General features: G+C 38.8%; 1 pseudogene; it reads left to right on the top strand.

Moving 5' to 3' along the window:
* The window catches only part of LOC129554913 (RNA-binding protein EWS-like), a 147502-nt pseudogene extending 132151 nt beyond the window's left edge, over window positions 1-15351 (top strand).
* The last annotated feature ends 1860 nt before the right edge of the window (window positions 15352-17211 follow it).

The raw sequence follows: 17211 nt of genomic DNA, 5'->3' as shown, positions 1-17211 counted from the left end.
CAGAGAGTGGTGTCAAAGGCTATACTGTAGTCAAATGAACAAATTCAATTTCTTATTAACAATGAAAACTAGGGTCATCTCAGTTCTGATGGTTAAAATTTACACTTTGGGGAAATTTAAAAATATTCGTAAATCCTTGAACAATTGTCTCAGAGATCCTCTGTTTCTTTTAAAACCATTTAAAGAAAATAATAACTGGTTGCTAACAAGAAACAGAAGAATATAAGTTTAAACTTGGAGGAGTGGTTTATCTCCTCCAGTTCTCCTCTTCTTTTAAATTTATTTATTTTAATTGGAGTCTAATTACTTTACTTTATTGTATTGGTTTTGCCATACATTGACGTGAATCCGCCCTGGGTGTACATGTGTTCCCCATCTTGAACTCCCCTCCCACTTCCCTCCCCATCCCATCCCTCTGGTTCATCCCAGTACACCAGCCCAGAGCATACTGTATCATGCATTGAACCTGGACTGGCGATTCGTTTCACATATGATAATATACATGTTTCAATGCCATTCTCCCAAATCATCCCACCCTTGCCCTCTCCCACAGAGTCCAAAAGACTGTTCTATACATCTGTGTCTCTTTTGCTGTCTTGTTTACAGGGTTATCATTATCCTGTTTTTAATTAACATTCAGCAGTACAGACCACATTAGTTAATATGAGGGGTAATAATAGAGTATATTTAAAATTTTTGTTTTTATTCATCTTTGATTGGAAAAATCAATGAAGCTATGAATTACTATAAGAGAAAGTATTTTTTAATGTTTTGTGATTCAAGCATCCACTGACAGAAAATTAACTAACTAAATTATACTTGGTAACGTCAAATATACAAGAAATACTTCAGTTCAGTTCAGTTCAGTTCCATTCAGTCGCTCTGCCGTGTCTGACTCTTTGCGACCCCAAGAATCACAGCACACCAGGCCTCCCTGTCCATCACCAACTCCCGGAGTTCAATCAAACTCACCTCCATCGAGTCGGTGATGCTATCCAGCCATCTCATCCTCTGTCGTCCCTTTCTCCTCCTGCCCCCAATGCCTCCCAGCATCAGAGTCTTCCAGTGAGTCAACTCTTCGCATGAGGTGGCCAAAGTATTGGAGTTTCAGCTTTACATAATATCAAATAAGAAAGACTAAGGCTAAGAAAAGATGGTGTGAGTCCCATTATAGTATTTTTCCTACACTTTCTCTCATTTAATTTAAGATTGGGTAAGATTGGCACTTGGCCCATAGTAGTGTTCAATATATGTGTCTTGAATATTGAAAACATCCAAAATGTATTTGAGGATGTAGTTTATTTAAGAATTATTTGGTAAATCTCTTTAAGTGAAAATAAGTTGTAATTCTCTTTTTTTTTTTTTTTTCCTTAGAAATCAACAATATCACTTGCATTTTCTTGCAATGTGGGCTAAAACAAAGCCCAAGTGGCTAAAAACTATGGAACATATCTAATATTCTGGGCAGTGCTCTAAACAGTTTTTAAGTATTAGCTCAGTTAATTGTCACAACATCACTGTGAGGTAAGTGCTATTATTATTACTCTCATTTTAGGGATGAAAAAAAAAAAAGCAGAGCATGGAGAGGCACAACTTTTTGCATTTAAACCCAAGTCACCTGAAATGAAGCCTCCATGCTATAAAGTACCATGTTTTACTGTTTTTCCCTTTTGTAGCCTTACCTGTCTACCAATCTTACATGCAAAGTGATGACGTTAGTGCTCTGAGATGCAGATAGACAGCAAGAGAGATTGAAATTCAATAAGTATCCTCTTTCGACAGTTTGCCTGACACACCAAAAACAAACTGTGAGATGATATGCCTTTCAGCCAGTTCTTTTTGACTTTTCCTAACTGCAGGGAGAAAAAGCAATATTGCTTGTTTACTTTTTCTCCTTTCCTATAAGTTGAAAAAATGGGAGAATCTTTATCTCATATGTCATTTTGGCATTTTTATATTATTTTTCTAATTACTGCAAAGTTAAGAGAACATAAAAATATAGGAATCATTTGTCAGGTGGTTATAGTAATGTGACTTTTCCTTTATTTTTATTCTTCTCTTTAATTTTCTTCAAAATTTAATTTTTTATGATTCTGACCTTCTCAACTCTCTGTCCTTCTCCAAAATGAAGCAATTTAAGGTGTCATTTTTATAAATATTTTAAAGATTTTCAGCACAATATTTTGAATTATATGCTTTAAAAATCTGAAATTCAATACAAAAAAATTGTTAGAGATCACGTTTTCAGCTTATACATGAGATAAATACATAGACATATTTAATGAGTGAAGTCACTCAGTCGTGTCCAACTCTCTGTGACCCCAAGGACTGTAGCTTACCATGCTCCTCCGTCCATGGGATTTTCCAGGCAAGAGTACTGGAGTGGGTTGCCATTTCCTTCTCCAGAGGATCTTCACAACCCAGGGATTGAACCTGGGTCTCCCGCATTGTAGGCAGATGCTTTTACCATATGATCCACCAGGGAAGTCATATTTAGTACATATTACATAGTAATATATATAGTACATAGAACATATTTACTACACAAGTTTAATTATGTGAAAGTCGCTCAATTGTGTCCAACTCTTTCCAACCCTATAGACTGTACAGTCTGTGGAATTTTCCAGTATTACAGTTTCTTGGGCTTCCCTTGTGGTGTAACTGGTCAAGAATCTGCCTGCAATGAGGGAGACCTGGGTACAATTCCTGGGTTGGCAAGATCCCCTGGAGGAGGAGGGAAAGCCTATACATGCCAGTATTCTGGCCTGGAGAATTCCATGGACTCTTTAGTCCATGGGGTCGCAAAGAGTTGAATATGACTGATCTACTTTCACTTCACTTTAATTATGTGAATAATTCTGACTCACTATTTTGTGTGCCTGGAAGAAGTGAAATGCTGAAGTTCCAACACAAATAAGAAAACTTAAAAATGGGTTGAATTTGTTTAAGATATCAGGCTTATTTCATATAACATATATTTTGATAACATATAGCTAGAATATGTGATAAAGAATTTTGTAGTTTGAACTTAATTTGAATCCTAATTTAGCTTGTTTTCTTAGCAGGACATGAAGATAAGCACTATTCCAAGAAATGGCAAAAGTATGAGAAATTTTTTAATTCACTATATTTTTTCCTAGTATGCAACTCATTAACCAAATATTCTGGTAGCCTCCATCAGACTGATACATAAGAACCACAGATTTTAGTTACATTTAGGGAAACCCATATCAAATGGCTTCCCTGGTGGCTCAGATGGCAATGAATATGCCTGCACTATAGGCATATTCAATCCCCAGGTCAGGAAGATCCCCTGGAAAAGGCAAGGGCTACCCTCCAGGATTCTTGCCTAGAGAATCCCACGAACAGAGGAGCCTGGCAAGCTCTAGTCCATAGGGTTGCAAAGAGTTGGATACCACTGAAGTGACTGAGCATGCATGCTGATGTGTTTGCTGCATATAGTTATAGGTACTTACTTGCCACTGGCCAGAAAACAGTAAACAGAATCTAATAAAGAAGCATGGTCAAAATTTTCATTATCATATATGAAGTGATAAAGTTTTATATAAGTAAAACAAAGGATAATTTCCATTCAGTTCAGTTCAGTTGCTCAGTAGTGTCCGACTCTGCAACCTCATGGACTGCAGCACGTCAGGCTTAACTGTCCATCACCAACTCCTGGAGTTTGCTCAAATTCATGTCCATCAAATCCGTGATGCCATCCAAACATCTCATCCTCTCTCATTCCCTTCTCCCGCCTTCAATCTTTCCAAGCAGAGGGCTCTTTTCCAATGAGTTAGTTATTCTCATCAAGTGGCCAAAGTATTATAGTTTCAGCTTCAGCATCAGTCCTTCCAATGAATATTCGGGACTGATTTCCTTTAGGATGGATTGGCTTGATCTCCTTGCAGTCCAAGGGACTCAGAAGAGTCTTCTCCAACACCACAGTTGAAAAGCATCAATTCTTTGGTGCTCAGCTTTCTTTATAGTCCAACTCTCACATCCATACATGACTTCTGGAAAAACCACTGCTTTGACTAGACAGACCTTTTTTGGCAAAGTAATGTCTCTGCTTTTTAATAGCATGTCTAGTTTAGTCATAGCTTTTCTTCCAAGGAGCAAGTGTCTTTTAATTTAATGGCTGCAGTCACTATCTTCAGTGATTTTTAGAGCTCAAAAAAATAAAGTCTTTCACTGTTTCCATTGCTTCCCCATCTATTTTCCATGAAGTGATGGGACCAAGATGCCACTATCTTACTTTTCTGAAAGTTGAGTTTTAAGCCAACTTTTTCACTCTCCACTTTCACTTTCATAAAAAAACTCTTCAGTTCTTCTTTGCTTTCTGATAAAAGAGTGGTGTCATCTGCGTATCTGAGGTTATTGATATTTCTCCTGGAAATCTTGATTCCAGCTTGTGCTTCATCCAGCCCACTGTTTTGCATGATGTGTTATTTATATAAGTTAAATAATCAGGGTAACGATATACAACCTTGATGTATTCTTTTCCCAATTTAGAACCAGTCTGCTGTTCCATGTCTGGTTCTAACTTTTGCTTCTTAACCTGCACACAAATTTCTTAGGAGGCAGGTAAGGTGGTATGGAATTCCCATCTCTTGAATAATTTTCCACAGTTGGTTGTAATGCACACAATCAAAGGCTTTGGCACAGTTAATAAAACAGAAGTAGATATTTTTCTGAAACTCTCATTTTTCTATGATTCAACTGATGTTGGCAATTTGATCTCTGGATCCTCTGCCTTTTCCAAATTCAGCTTGAACATCTGGGATTTCTTATTTCACATACTGTTGAAGCCTAGCTTGGAGAATTTTGAACATTACTTCGACAGTGTGTGAGATGAGTACAAATTTGCGGTAGTTTGAAGATTATTTTGCATTGTCTTTCTTTGGGATTGGAATGAAAACTGACCTTTTCCAGTCCTGTCACCACAGACAAGTTTTCTAAATTTGCTGGCATATTGACTGCAGTACTTTAACAGTATCGTCTCTTAGGATTTGAAATAACCCAACTGGAATTCCATTACCTCCACTAGCTTTGTTTGTAGTGATGCTTCCTAAGATCCACTTGACTTCACACTCCAGGATGCCAGGCTCTAGGTGAGTGATCACGCCATCGTGGTTATCTTGGTCATGGCTATCTTTTTTATGTATATTTCTTCTATGTATTCCTGCCACCTTTTCTTAATATCTTTTGCTTCTGTTAGATCCTTACCATTTCTGTCCTTAATTAGTAATAAAGTTTATTAGGGTAGCCTATCCCTTCTCCAGCAGATCTTCCCAACTCAGGAATCGAACTGGGGTCTCCTGAAATGCAAGTAGATTCTTTACCAACTGAGATATCAGGGAAGCTCAATTATTTCCATTATTTAGAAGTAAAAAATAAGATTTTTTTTTAAGTCAAGATGATATTTATTAACTATGCTACTTAGCACTTTTGGTTCTTAACACCTTTATTTGTTAAGCTGAGAAAATAATATTTATCTTATTGGCTATGTGAGAACAGGGAAAAAATATCAGTACAACATCTATAAAATAGTAGATAATAAAGATAATTTCTAATATTTTATGCTATTTAGTTATTATAACCTACTGTGTGGATCACAACAAACTGTGGAAAATTCTGAAAGAGATGGGAATACCAGACCACCTGACCTGCCTCTTAAGAAACCTGTATACAGGTCAGGGAGCAACAGTTAGAACTGGACATGGAACAACAGACTGGTTCCAAATAGGAAAAGTAGTACGTCAAGGCTGTATATTGTCACCCTGCTTATTTAGCTTATATGCAGAGTACATCATGAGGAAGGCTGGGCTGGAAGAAGCACCAGCTGGAATCAAGATTGCCGGGAGAAATATCAATAACCTCAGATATACAGATGATACCACCCTTATGGCAGAAAGTGAAGAGGAATTCAAAAGCCTCTTGATGAAAGTGAAAGAGGAGAGTGAAAATGTTGGCTTGAAGCTCAACATTCAGAAAACAAAGATCATGGCATCTGGTTCCATCACTTCATGGGAAATAGATGGAGAAACAATACAAACAGTGTCAGACTTTATTTTGGGGGGCTCCAAAATAACTGTGGATGCTGATTGCAGCCATGAAATTAAAAGACACTTACTCCTTGGAAGGAAAGTTATGACCAACCTAGATAGCATATTAAAAAGCAGAGACATTACTTTGCCAAATAAAGGTCTGTCTAGTCAAGGCTATGCTTTTTCCAGTGGTCATGTATGGATGTGAGAATTGGACTGTGAAGAAAGCTGATCGCTGAAGAATTGATGCTTTTGAACTGTGGTGTTGGAGAAGACTCTCGAGAGTCCCTTGGACTGCAAGGAGATCCAACCAGTCCATTCTAAAGGAGATCAGTCCTGGGTGTTCATTGGAAGGACTGATGCTAAAGCTGAAACTCCAATACTTTGGCCACCTTATGTGAAGAGTTAATTCACTAGAAAAGACTGATGCTGGGAGTGATTGGGGGCAGGAGGTGAAGGGGACAACAGAGAATGAGATGGCTGGATGACATCACCGACTCGATGGAGGTGAGTTTGAGTGAACTCTGGGAGTTTGTGATGGACAAGGAGGCCTGGTGTGCTGTGATTCATGGTGTCGCAAAGAGTTGGACACGACTGCACTGAACTGACTGACTGACTGCTCTGTCAATTCAGTATAACAGATTTTTCAAATGTAATATTTAAGCATAACATATATAATATTCACAAACTAGTAAACACGTTACCCAGTGCCCAGGATAAGAAACATAAAAGTGCTGTCATTCTGCAAATTTCCCCCACCCATGTCCTAGTCATAAATCACAATCTCCACTAGAATGCTCTTATCATGATTGCTGATATATTGATGAATTTTGCTTGTTTTTAAACTTGATAACTACTTCTTAAATCCTCAAATTTGTCAGCATGTTACATGATTAATAGGACTTTGCAGATATGATTTAAATTAAGAATTTGAGATGGAAAAAGTGAGTTATTTAGATAGGCCCAATTGATCACCTCAATCTTTAAAAACAAAGAAACTTTCCTTGCTACTGTGAATGAGAAAAAGTGAAATAGAGGGAGAAAATCAGAGACATGGAGAAAAGGATACACAAATAGAGACAGAGATACAGGCATAGTGAGAGACAGAGAGATGATAGAATAACAAAGAGATAGATTCAATGAGGGAAGAAGGCTGAGGAACATTCTTGGATTATTCATTGATAATTCAGGTCTTGGCCTAGACTTGAGGAATGCAGGGCAATTTTAGAAGCTGGGAATGGCTTCAGAAGGGAGTCTCACCTGGAGTGTGCAGAAAGGAACATAACTGCTTTAATTTAGCCTAATGAGAACTGATGAAGTTTTCATTTAAAGAACTGTAAGATAACAAATTTGTACTGTTTTAGGCCACAAAATTTATGATAATTTGTTACAGCATCAATAGGAAACAATGCAGTTATGTTCCTATGGCTGAAATTGTTGAGTTATAGAGTCAGCTTATGCTTGAGTTGATTGGAAATTGTCAAAGAACTTCGAAGGCTGTTTTAGCAGTCTATACTTCTACCAGGAGTACATGAGAATTATAGTTCCTATGCATCTTCCTCAACATTTAGAACTTTCTTTTGTCATTTCCATTCTTCTAGTAAAATTGTATATACTGTGACTGTTTTCTGCATTTCTCAAATAATAAATGAAGTCAAACACTTTTCATGTTTATGTGGCAAGTGGACTGCTTATTTTGTGATGTGACTGGCAAGTCTCTTACCTATTTTTCAATGTATTTCCTTACCTAATCCTGAGAGTTTTTTTTTTTTTTTTTTATTCTAGATATGAGTCATCTCTCAGATATATTATCATCAGTATCATCACATCTTCTTATAGTCTGTCTATTTTTCTTCTACTATCTTACTAGTTTGTGTGACAAAACAAAAATTAACACTCTCTTAGCCTCTTTCTTTGGGATTGGAATGAAGACAGACCTTTTCCAGTCCTGTGGCCACTGCTGAGTTTTCCAAATTTGCTGGCATATTGAGTGCAGCACTTTCACAGCATCATCTTTCAGGATTTGAAATAGCTCAACTGGAATTCCATCACCTCCACTAGCTTTGTTCGTAGTGATGCTTTCTAAGGCTCATTTGATTTCACGTTACAAGATGTCTGGATCTAGGTGAGTGATCACGCCATCGTGATTATCTTGGTCTTGAAGATCTTTTTTGTACTGTTCTTCTGTGTATTCTTGCCACCTCTTCTTAATATCTTCTGCTTCTGATAGGTCCATGCCATTTCTGTCCTTTATTGAGCCCATCTTTGCATGAAATGTTCCCTTGGTATCTCTAATTTTCTTGAAGATATCTCTTGTTTTTCCTATTCTGTTGTTTTCCTCTATTTATTTGTCTTGATCGCTGAGGAAAGCTGTCTTATTTCTCCTTGCTATTCTTTGAAACTCTGCGCTCGGATGCTTATCTTTCCTTTTCTCCTTTGCTTTTCACTTCTCTTCTTTTCACAGCTATTTGTAAGGCCTCCTCAGACAGCCATTTTGCTTTTTTGCATTTCTATCAGATCTAGTCCCTTAAATCTATTTCTCACTTCCACTGTATAATCATAAGGGATTTGATTGAGGTCATATCTGAAGGGTCTGGTGGTTTTCCCTACTTTCTTCAAATTAAGTCTGAATTTGGCAATAAGGAGTTCATGATCTGAGTCACAGTCAGCTCCTGGTCTTGCTTCTGCTAACTATGTAGAGCTTCTTCATCTTTGGCTACAAAGAATATATTCAATCTGATTTCAGTGTTGAACATCTGGTGATGTCCATTTATACAGTCTTTTCTTGTGTTGTTGCAAGAGGGTATTTGCTATGACCAATGCATTCTCTTAGCAAAATTCTATTATTCTTTGCCCTGCTTCTTTCCGTGCTCCAAGGCCAAATTTGGATGTTACTACAGGTGTTTCTTGACTTCCTAATTTTGCATTCCAGTCCCCTATAATGAAAAGGACATCTTTTTTTAGGTGTTAGTTCTAAAAGATCTTGTAGGTCTTCATAGAACCATTCAACTTCAGCTTCTTCAGCATTCCTGCATGGGGCATAGGCTTGGATTACTGTAATATTGCCAAAGGCAATGCCAAAGAATGCTCAAACTACCACACAATTGCACTCATCTCACACGCTAGTAAAGTCATGCTCAAAATTCTCTAAGCCAGGCTTTAGCAATATGTGAACCATGAACTTCCAAATGTTCAAGAAGGTTTTATAAAAGGCAAAGGCACCAGAGATCAAATTGCCAACATCCGCTGGATCATGGAGAAAGCAAGAGAGTTCCAGAAAAACATTTATTTCTGCTTCATTGACTATGCCAAAGCCTTTGACTGTGTGGATCACAATAAACTGTGGAAAATACTTCAAGAGATGGGAATACCAGACCACCTGACCTGCCTCTTGAGAAACTTGTATGCAGGTCAGGGAGCAACAGTTAGAACTGGACATGGAAGAGCAGACTGGTTGCAAATAGGAAAAGGAGTATGTCAAGGCTGTATATTGTCACCCTGCTTTTTTAACTTATATGCAGAGTACATCATGAGGAATGCTGGGCTGGAAGAAGCACAAGCTGGAATCAAGAATGCCAGGATAAATATCAATAAACTCATATATGCAGATGACACCACCCTTAGGGCAGAAAGTGAAGAGGAATTCAAAAGCCTCTTGATGAAAGTGAAAGAGAAGAGTGAAAATGTTGGCTTGAAGCTCAACATTCAGAAAACAAAGATCATGGCATCTGTTCCCAGCACTTTATTGGAAATATTGGGGAAACAGTGGAAACAGTGTCAGACTTTATTTTTTGAGGCTCCAAAATCACTGTGGATGTTGATTGCAGCCATGAAATTAAAAGACACTTACTCCTTGGAAGGAAAGTGATGACCAACCTAGATAGTATATTAAAAAGCAGAGACATTACTTTGCCAAAAAATGTCCGTCTAGTCAAGGCTATGGTTTTTCCTGTGGTCATGTATGGATGTGAGAGTTGAACTGTGAAGAAAGCTGATCGCCAAAGAATTTATGCTTTTGACCTGTGGTGCTGGAGAAGACTCTTGAGAATTCATTGGACTGCAAGGAGATCCAACCAGTCCATTCCAAATGAGATTAACCCTGGGTGTTCATTGGAAGGACTGATGCTAAAGCTGAAACTCCAATATTTTGGCCACCTCATGAGATGAGTTGACTCACTGGAAAAGACTCTGATGCTGGGAGGGATTGGGGGTGGGAGGAGAAGGGGACTACAGAGAATGAGATGGCTGGATGGCATCACCGACTCGATGGGACATGAGTTTGAGTGAACTCCGGGAGTTGGTGATGGACAGGGAGGCCTGGCGTGCTGTGATTCATGGGTTCTCAAAGAGTTGGACACGACTGAGCGGCTGAACTGAAGTGAACTGAACTAGCCTCTTTCTGTATTATTTAAGGAAGCTCTTGCTATTCCAAGATCAATAAAATTTTCTCCTATGATTTTTTCTCAATCTTTTATTTTTTGCCTTTTTTATTTAATGCAATCTGTCCTTAAGACAAAAGTTTTAAATCTGTTACAAATGACAAAGTGAGGTATGGAGATTTAAACATTAAATAGAAAATGAAAAAAGAGGAAACTTGTGGTCTTCTGCTGTGGTTATCTACACACACTGCTTTATCTACTGACCTTGTAAAGTCTTTCCTGATAACTCCAAAGTCGAATGGATCTCTCCCTGTCTCAGTTCAGTTCAGCTCTGTTCAGGCGCTCAGTCGTGTCTGACTCTTTGCGACCTCATTAAGCGGAGCACGCCAGATCTCCCTGTCCATTACCAGCTCCCAGAGTTCACTCAAACTCATGTCCTTCGAGTCGGTGATGCCATCCAGACATCTCATTCTCTGTCGTCCCCTTCTCCTCCTACCCCCAATCCCTCCCAGCATCAGAGTCTTTTCCAGAGAGTCAGCTCGTCGCATAGGTGGCCAAAGTATTGGAGTTTCAGCTTTAGCATCAGTCCTTCCAATGAACACCCATGACTGATCTCCTTTAGAATGGACTGGTTGGATCTCCTTGCAGTCCAAGGGACTCTCAAGAGTCTTCTCCAACACCACAGTTCAAAAGTATCAATTCTTCGGCGATCAGCTTTCTTCACAGTCCAACTCTCACATCTATACATGACCACTGCCCCAACATTTGTCAGTTCCACTCATGAGGTGCACTTCTTAACAACTGTAGATATTGTATGCATTTGCATGTGTTGCGTTACCTCCTGTATTGTTAGACTCTGTGATCAATGACTGATTCATCATACATCTCTATGGGATTCGCAGAGTTAGCCCAACTTAAAACTGGTGGTATTTATTACACGGTTGCTTAAAGAAATGAAAATAACCGTTAATTTCTCTGCTTTACACATACAGTTCACATGGCAACAATATTTGCTATATGACTCAAAAAAACCCCATGAAAAACATATTACAAATAACAATCTTCTGGCATAAAAAAAGATCTGAGGAAAAAAAATCTTTCTTTTTCATTGAAAGACATTTTATTTTACTTTATTTCTAAAATTTATTTATTTATTTTTCGCTGTGCTGGATCTTCATTGCTGCCTGTGAGATTTCTCTAGTTGCAGTGAGCAAGGGCTACTCTCTAGTTGTGTGCAGATTTCTCATTTGATGGCTTCTCTTGTTGTGGAACATGGGCTCTAGGTCACATGGACCTCACTGTTGGGCTTCACAGTTGTAGCTTGAGGGCTGTAGAGCACAGGCTCAACAGTTGTGGTACATGAGCTTTGTTGCCCTGCAGCAAGTGGAATCTTCCCAGACCACGGATCGAACCCTTCTCCCTTGTGTTGACAGGCAGATTCATAACAAATGGACCTCAGGGGAAGTCTGGAAAGGCATTTTATTTTAAATATAGCTGTCTGTACATGTCAATCCCCAAATCCCAATTTAACCCTCCCCTCAATATTTCCCCTTTGGTAACCATAAGTGTTTTCTCTAAAGATACTGATCATAACAGATAATTCACTTTAGAGATGCAATGAGAGACAAGCAAGGCACAGGAATCCCAATGGCCAATAGAGCTATTATATAAATGACTTCTTTAAGCTCTAAGCCCATCAGACCAAATCAAAGTAGTGCATGTATTCAGCCTCCTCTGTCTCACGTACTCAAAATTTTCAAGACAATGTATATCTCAGAGCATCACTTGGGGCCCAGTATTTGTCACACATGATGAGAAAATATATCAATTGTGTGGATAGTAGCTACTTAAATGACAAAACAATACTTTATTAGCACTAATTTTTGACTATTCAATACCTCATCAGTAACACATAATTGCATTCCAGTTAGTGGTGGCTAAGAAAGCGGGCACTCTAACCTAAAGTATCCAAAATTTAGAATTCCCTTCTTATATAAACAAAGGTTTTTGTTTTTGCTTTTCCCTCCGCCTTTTGACTTTCTACCTCAAAATACTCTTACTTTTAGACAATTGTCATGGATATCTATGTTCTTGGAGTTTTGCATAGGAAGTTATGTCAATTAAAAAGATCCAGTCCCATTCTCTAAGAGTAAAATACTATCTCATGTCCTTCTTTAGTTATGTCAGGAGGACATTTTAGCACTTAGAAAAAGTTGTGTTGTTAAGATAAAGTGTGATTATAACACATTTGAATAAATTAGAAGAACATATGTATTTTAGGAGAAATTGATAGAAGGGCTTGAAACACAAGGAGCTACGCTATTGTTTTTTAAACGCATGTTAGAAGATTTCATTACAAGGCAAGATCAAGTTTGATTTTTATCTGATGAACCTGAACTTTCTGCCAGTATGAGTCATTTCAGAAGCACACCTGAATTCACAGAGTACGACCACATCAGTTTCTGATAAAATAGTATGCAATGAGAGTACGCAGCCTTGATTAATTTGGGAGATTGCAAATTCCTGATCTTGATATCAAACTCTGTTTCTTATAGGAAAATCATTCTTCTCTAAAAAGAGATGAGATAGTATTTTAATTAGGTGCTCAAAACAGCTAATTTACAGCTAAAGCTTAACATATACCATGAAGATTTCTATTTTATATATTTATTTTCAAAAATATCTCCAAAACAATGTTTTTCAAAGTGGTTTACTTAGTTTTGAGAAGTTGTTTTCATATCTTAAAGAAGTAAAAACATAACAGGATTCAAGATTCATTTTATCCTAAAATTGAAGTTAGTCACGCAGTCGTGTCCGACTTTTTGTGACCCCATGGACTCTAGCCAACAAGGCTCCTCTGTCCATGGGATTCTCCAGGCAAGAATACTGGAGTGGGTTGCCATTCCCTACTCCAGGGGATCTTCCTGACCCAGGGATCAAACCCAGGTCTCCCACATTGCAGGCAGACTCTTTACCGACTGAGCCACCAAGGAAGCCAAGAACTACTGTATCATTTTATCCTAAAGGCATGATAAATCTTTAGGTATTTACCCTAGTCTCGACAACAATTTTGATTTTTCACTGTAATTTTTGTTGAGATTTTTTTCAGCTGCCATAACCATAGAAGACTGATAATTCTTTGTAACTAAGTCAAATACAATTTAATTTCTCCAACCCTTGAGAACAAAGGGTTACTCTCTAATCAAGAAGAAGGAAAATGGGAAATATTGGAAGAACTTGTTATTAATAGTGATTACTATTATTTCATTTCAAGCATGAGCTCAAAAAGGAGTCATTGAGACTGGTTTATGATTAATTTCTATAAAAGTCCACATCTTACTCATTTTTGTCTCCACAAGACTCAACACAGCATCTACCATCTGAGCAGAAACTAAAAAAAAAAAAAAAATACTTATAAGATATTTTTGCATTGTGAATTCCTAGAAGCTTAAGTGCTGCTTATCTAAGACCTACTTTTTCCTATTTTCATTACATTTGTAATTTGTAGTTGTAGAAAAAAAAAAGGGTACCCATGAATTACAGTACCTACAGCCCAGTAGGGCTATGGTGCTTACACCACCTACCCCACTCTTGGGTATGCACAGACCACTCAGACATATGCACCCTATGGACAGCCCACTGATGTCAGTTATACCCAGGCTCAGACCAATCCAACCTATGGGCAGACCACATGCAACTTCCTATGGGGAGCCTGCCAATGGATATTCTACTTGAAATGAACCCCCCACAAGGGTACTGTCAGCCTGTCCAATATACGGTACTGCTGTTTATGATACAGTCACTGCTACTGATATTACCAACCAGGCCTCTTATGCAGTTTATTCTGCATATGACACTCAGCTTGCTCAGCTATGGACAGCAGAGTAGCTACTATGTTCAACAAAGCAACTATAAGCACCAGCCACCCACTAGTTACCCTCCATCCCCCAACTGGATCCTATAGCCAGGTTCCAAGGCAATATAGGCAACAAAGCAGCAGCTACGGGCAACAAAGTTCATTCCACACGACCACCCCAAGAGCACCCCGTTCCCATTTAAATGTAGGAGTCTGGAGGATGTTCCTGGACAGAAGAGAACTGGAGAATGAGTGACCTGGTTAGCCTGGGCAGAGGAAAAGGAAGATTTGATTGTGGAAGTATGAGGAGAGGTGGGCAGGGAGGAAGATGAGGTAGAATGGCTGCTAGAGAGCAAGGTGGCTTCAATAAGATTGGTGGACCCATGGATGAAGGACAAGATCTTGATTTAGGCCCACTGTAGGTCCAGATGAAGACTCTGGCAACAGTTCAGTTTACGTGCAAGGATGGATTAAATGCCAGTGTGATATTAGATGATCTGGCAGACTTCTTTAAGCAGTGCAGAGCTGTTACAATTAAAGAGTGGACAATCCATGATCCATATCTGCTTGGACAAAGAAACAGGAAAACCCAAAGACCATGATGCTACAGTGTCCTGTGAAGATCTGCCAAAACTGCTGCAGAGTGGTTTGATGGGGGAGATTTTCTTTTTTTTTTTTTTAATTTATTTATTTTAATTGGAGGCTAATTACTTTACATTATTGTATTGGTTTTGCCATACATTGACATGAATTTCAAGAGTTTCTCTTGCAAAGAAGCAGCTTCCAATGAACAGCATGTGGAAAGGAATGACACATTGTGAGGATAGAGGGATGCCACTACCTCCTGAGGAGGTCCAGGGGCCTTGGAGGTCCTAAAGGACCCATGGACCATATGGAAAGTTTAAGGAGCCTTCCCACACAGAAGGCCCTGGGATTTCCAAGGGAACCCATCTTGAGGAGGAGACCGGAAGTGCCCCAGTTCAGGTTGTGGAAGACAGAACTTCATCCAGAGTGCAACCAGTCTAAGGTTCCAAAACCTGAATGCTTCCTCCCGCCATCTTCCTAACTCCTAGGCAGTGACTGTGGCAGGGGTGGCTCTGGTGGTAAGTGGGAAAGAAAAGGTGACCTCATGGACCCTGGTGGTTCCAGTTCAATTCAGTTCAGTCACTCAGTCGTGTCTGACTCTTTGCAACCCATGGACTGCAGCACGTAACATCACCCTGTCTATTGCCAACTCCCAAAATTTACTCAAACTTATGTCCATTGAGTTGTTGATGCCATCCAACCATCCCATCCTCTGTCATCCACTTCTCCTCCTGCCTTCAGATTTTCCCAGCATCAGAGTCTTTTCAAATGAATCAGTTCTTCACATCAGTTGGCCAAAGTATTAGAGTTTCAGCTTCAGCATCAGTCCTTCCAATGAACATTCAGGACTGATTTCCTTTAGGATTGATTGGTTGGATCTCCTTGCAGTCCAAGGGACTTTCAAGAGTCTTCTCCAACACCACAGTTCAAAAGCATCAATTCTTCAGCACTCAGCTTTCTTTATAGTAGAACTCTCACATCCATACATGACCACGGGGAAAACCATGGCTTTGACTAAATGGGCTTTTGATGGTAAAGTAATGTCTCTGCTTTTTAATATGATGTCTAGGTTCATCATAAATTTTCTTCAAAGGAGCAAGTGTCTTTTAATTTCATGGGTGAAGTCACCATCTGCAGTGACGTTGGAGCCCAGATAAATAAAGTCTGCCACTGTTTCCTCATCTATTTCCCATGAAGTGATGGGACCAGATTCCGTGATCTTAGTTTTCTGAATGCTGAGCTTTAAACCAACTTTTTCACTTTCCTCTTTCACTTTTATCAAGAAGCTCTTTAGTTCTTCTTCACTTTCTACCACAACGGTAGTATCATCTGTATATCTGAGGTTATTGATATTTCTCCTGGTAATCTTGATGCTAGCTTGTGCTTCATCCAGTCCAGCATTTCTCATGATGTACTCTGCATATAAGTTAAATAAGCAGGGTGACAATATACAGCCTTGACATACTCCTTTCCTGATTCGGAAGCAGTCTGTTGTTCCATGCCCAGTTCTAATAGTTGCTTCCTGACCTGCATACAGATTTCTCTGGAGGCAGTAAGGTGGTTTATTATTCACATATCTTGAAGAATTTTCCCACAGTTTGTTGTGGTCCACATAGTCAAAGGCTTTGGTGTAGTCAATAAAGCAGAAGTAGATGTTTTTCTGGAATTCCTTGCTCTTTTGATGATCAAATGGATGCTGGCAATTTGATCTTTGGTTCCTCTGCCTTTTCTAAATCCAGCTTGAACATTTGGAAGTTCACGGTTCACATATTTTGAGGATTACTTTATTAGCGTGTGAGATGAGTGCAATTATGAGGTAGTTTGAGCATTCTTCGGCATTTCCTTTTTTTGGAATTGGAATGGAAAGTGACCTTTTCCAATCCGATGGCCACTTCTGAGTTGTCCAATTTTGCTGGCATATTGAGTGCAGCATTTTCAGAGCATCATCTTTTAGGATTTGAAATAGCTTAGCTGGAATTCTATCTCCCTCACCAGCTTTGGTTGTAGCAATGCATCTTAAGGCCCACCAGCTTGACTTCACATTCAAGAATGTTTAACTCTAGTTGAGTGATCACACCTTTGTCATTATCTAGGTTTTGAAGATAATTTTTGTACAGTTCTTCTGTGTATTCTTGCCACCTCTTCTTAATATCTTCTGCTTCTTTTAGGTCCATACCATTTCTGTACTTTATTGAACCCATCTTTGCATGAAATGTTCCCTGGTATCTCTAGCTTTGTTGAATTTATCTCTAGACTTTCCTGTTCTATTGTTTTCCTCTATTTCTTTGCTTGATCACCAAGGAAGGCTTTCTTATCTCTCTTTGCTATTCTTTGGAATTCT

The sequence above is a fragment of the Moschus berezovskii genome, chromosome 14, assembly GCF_049115385.1.
Source record: "Moschus berezovskii isolate FMDL1 chromosome 14, NW_MosBer_1.0, whole genome shotgun sequence".
NCBI lineage: Eukaryota > Metazoa > Chordata > Mammalia > Artiodactyla > Moschidae > Moschus > Moschus berezovskii.
Note: the sequence above shows the minus strand (reverse complement) of the source record. Positions and strands in the feature narration are given on the sequence as shown.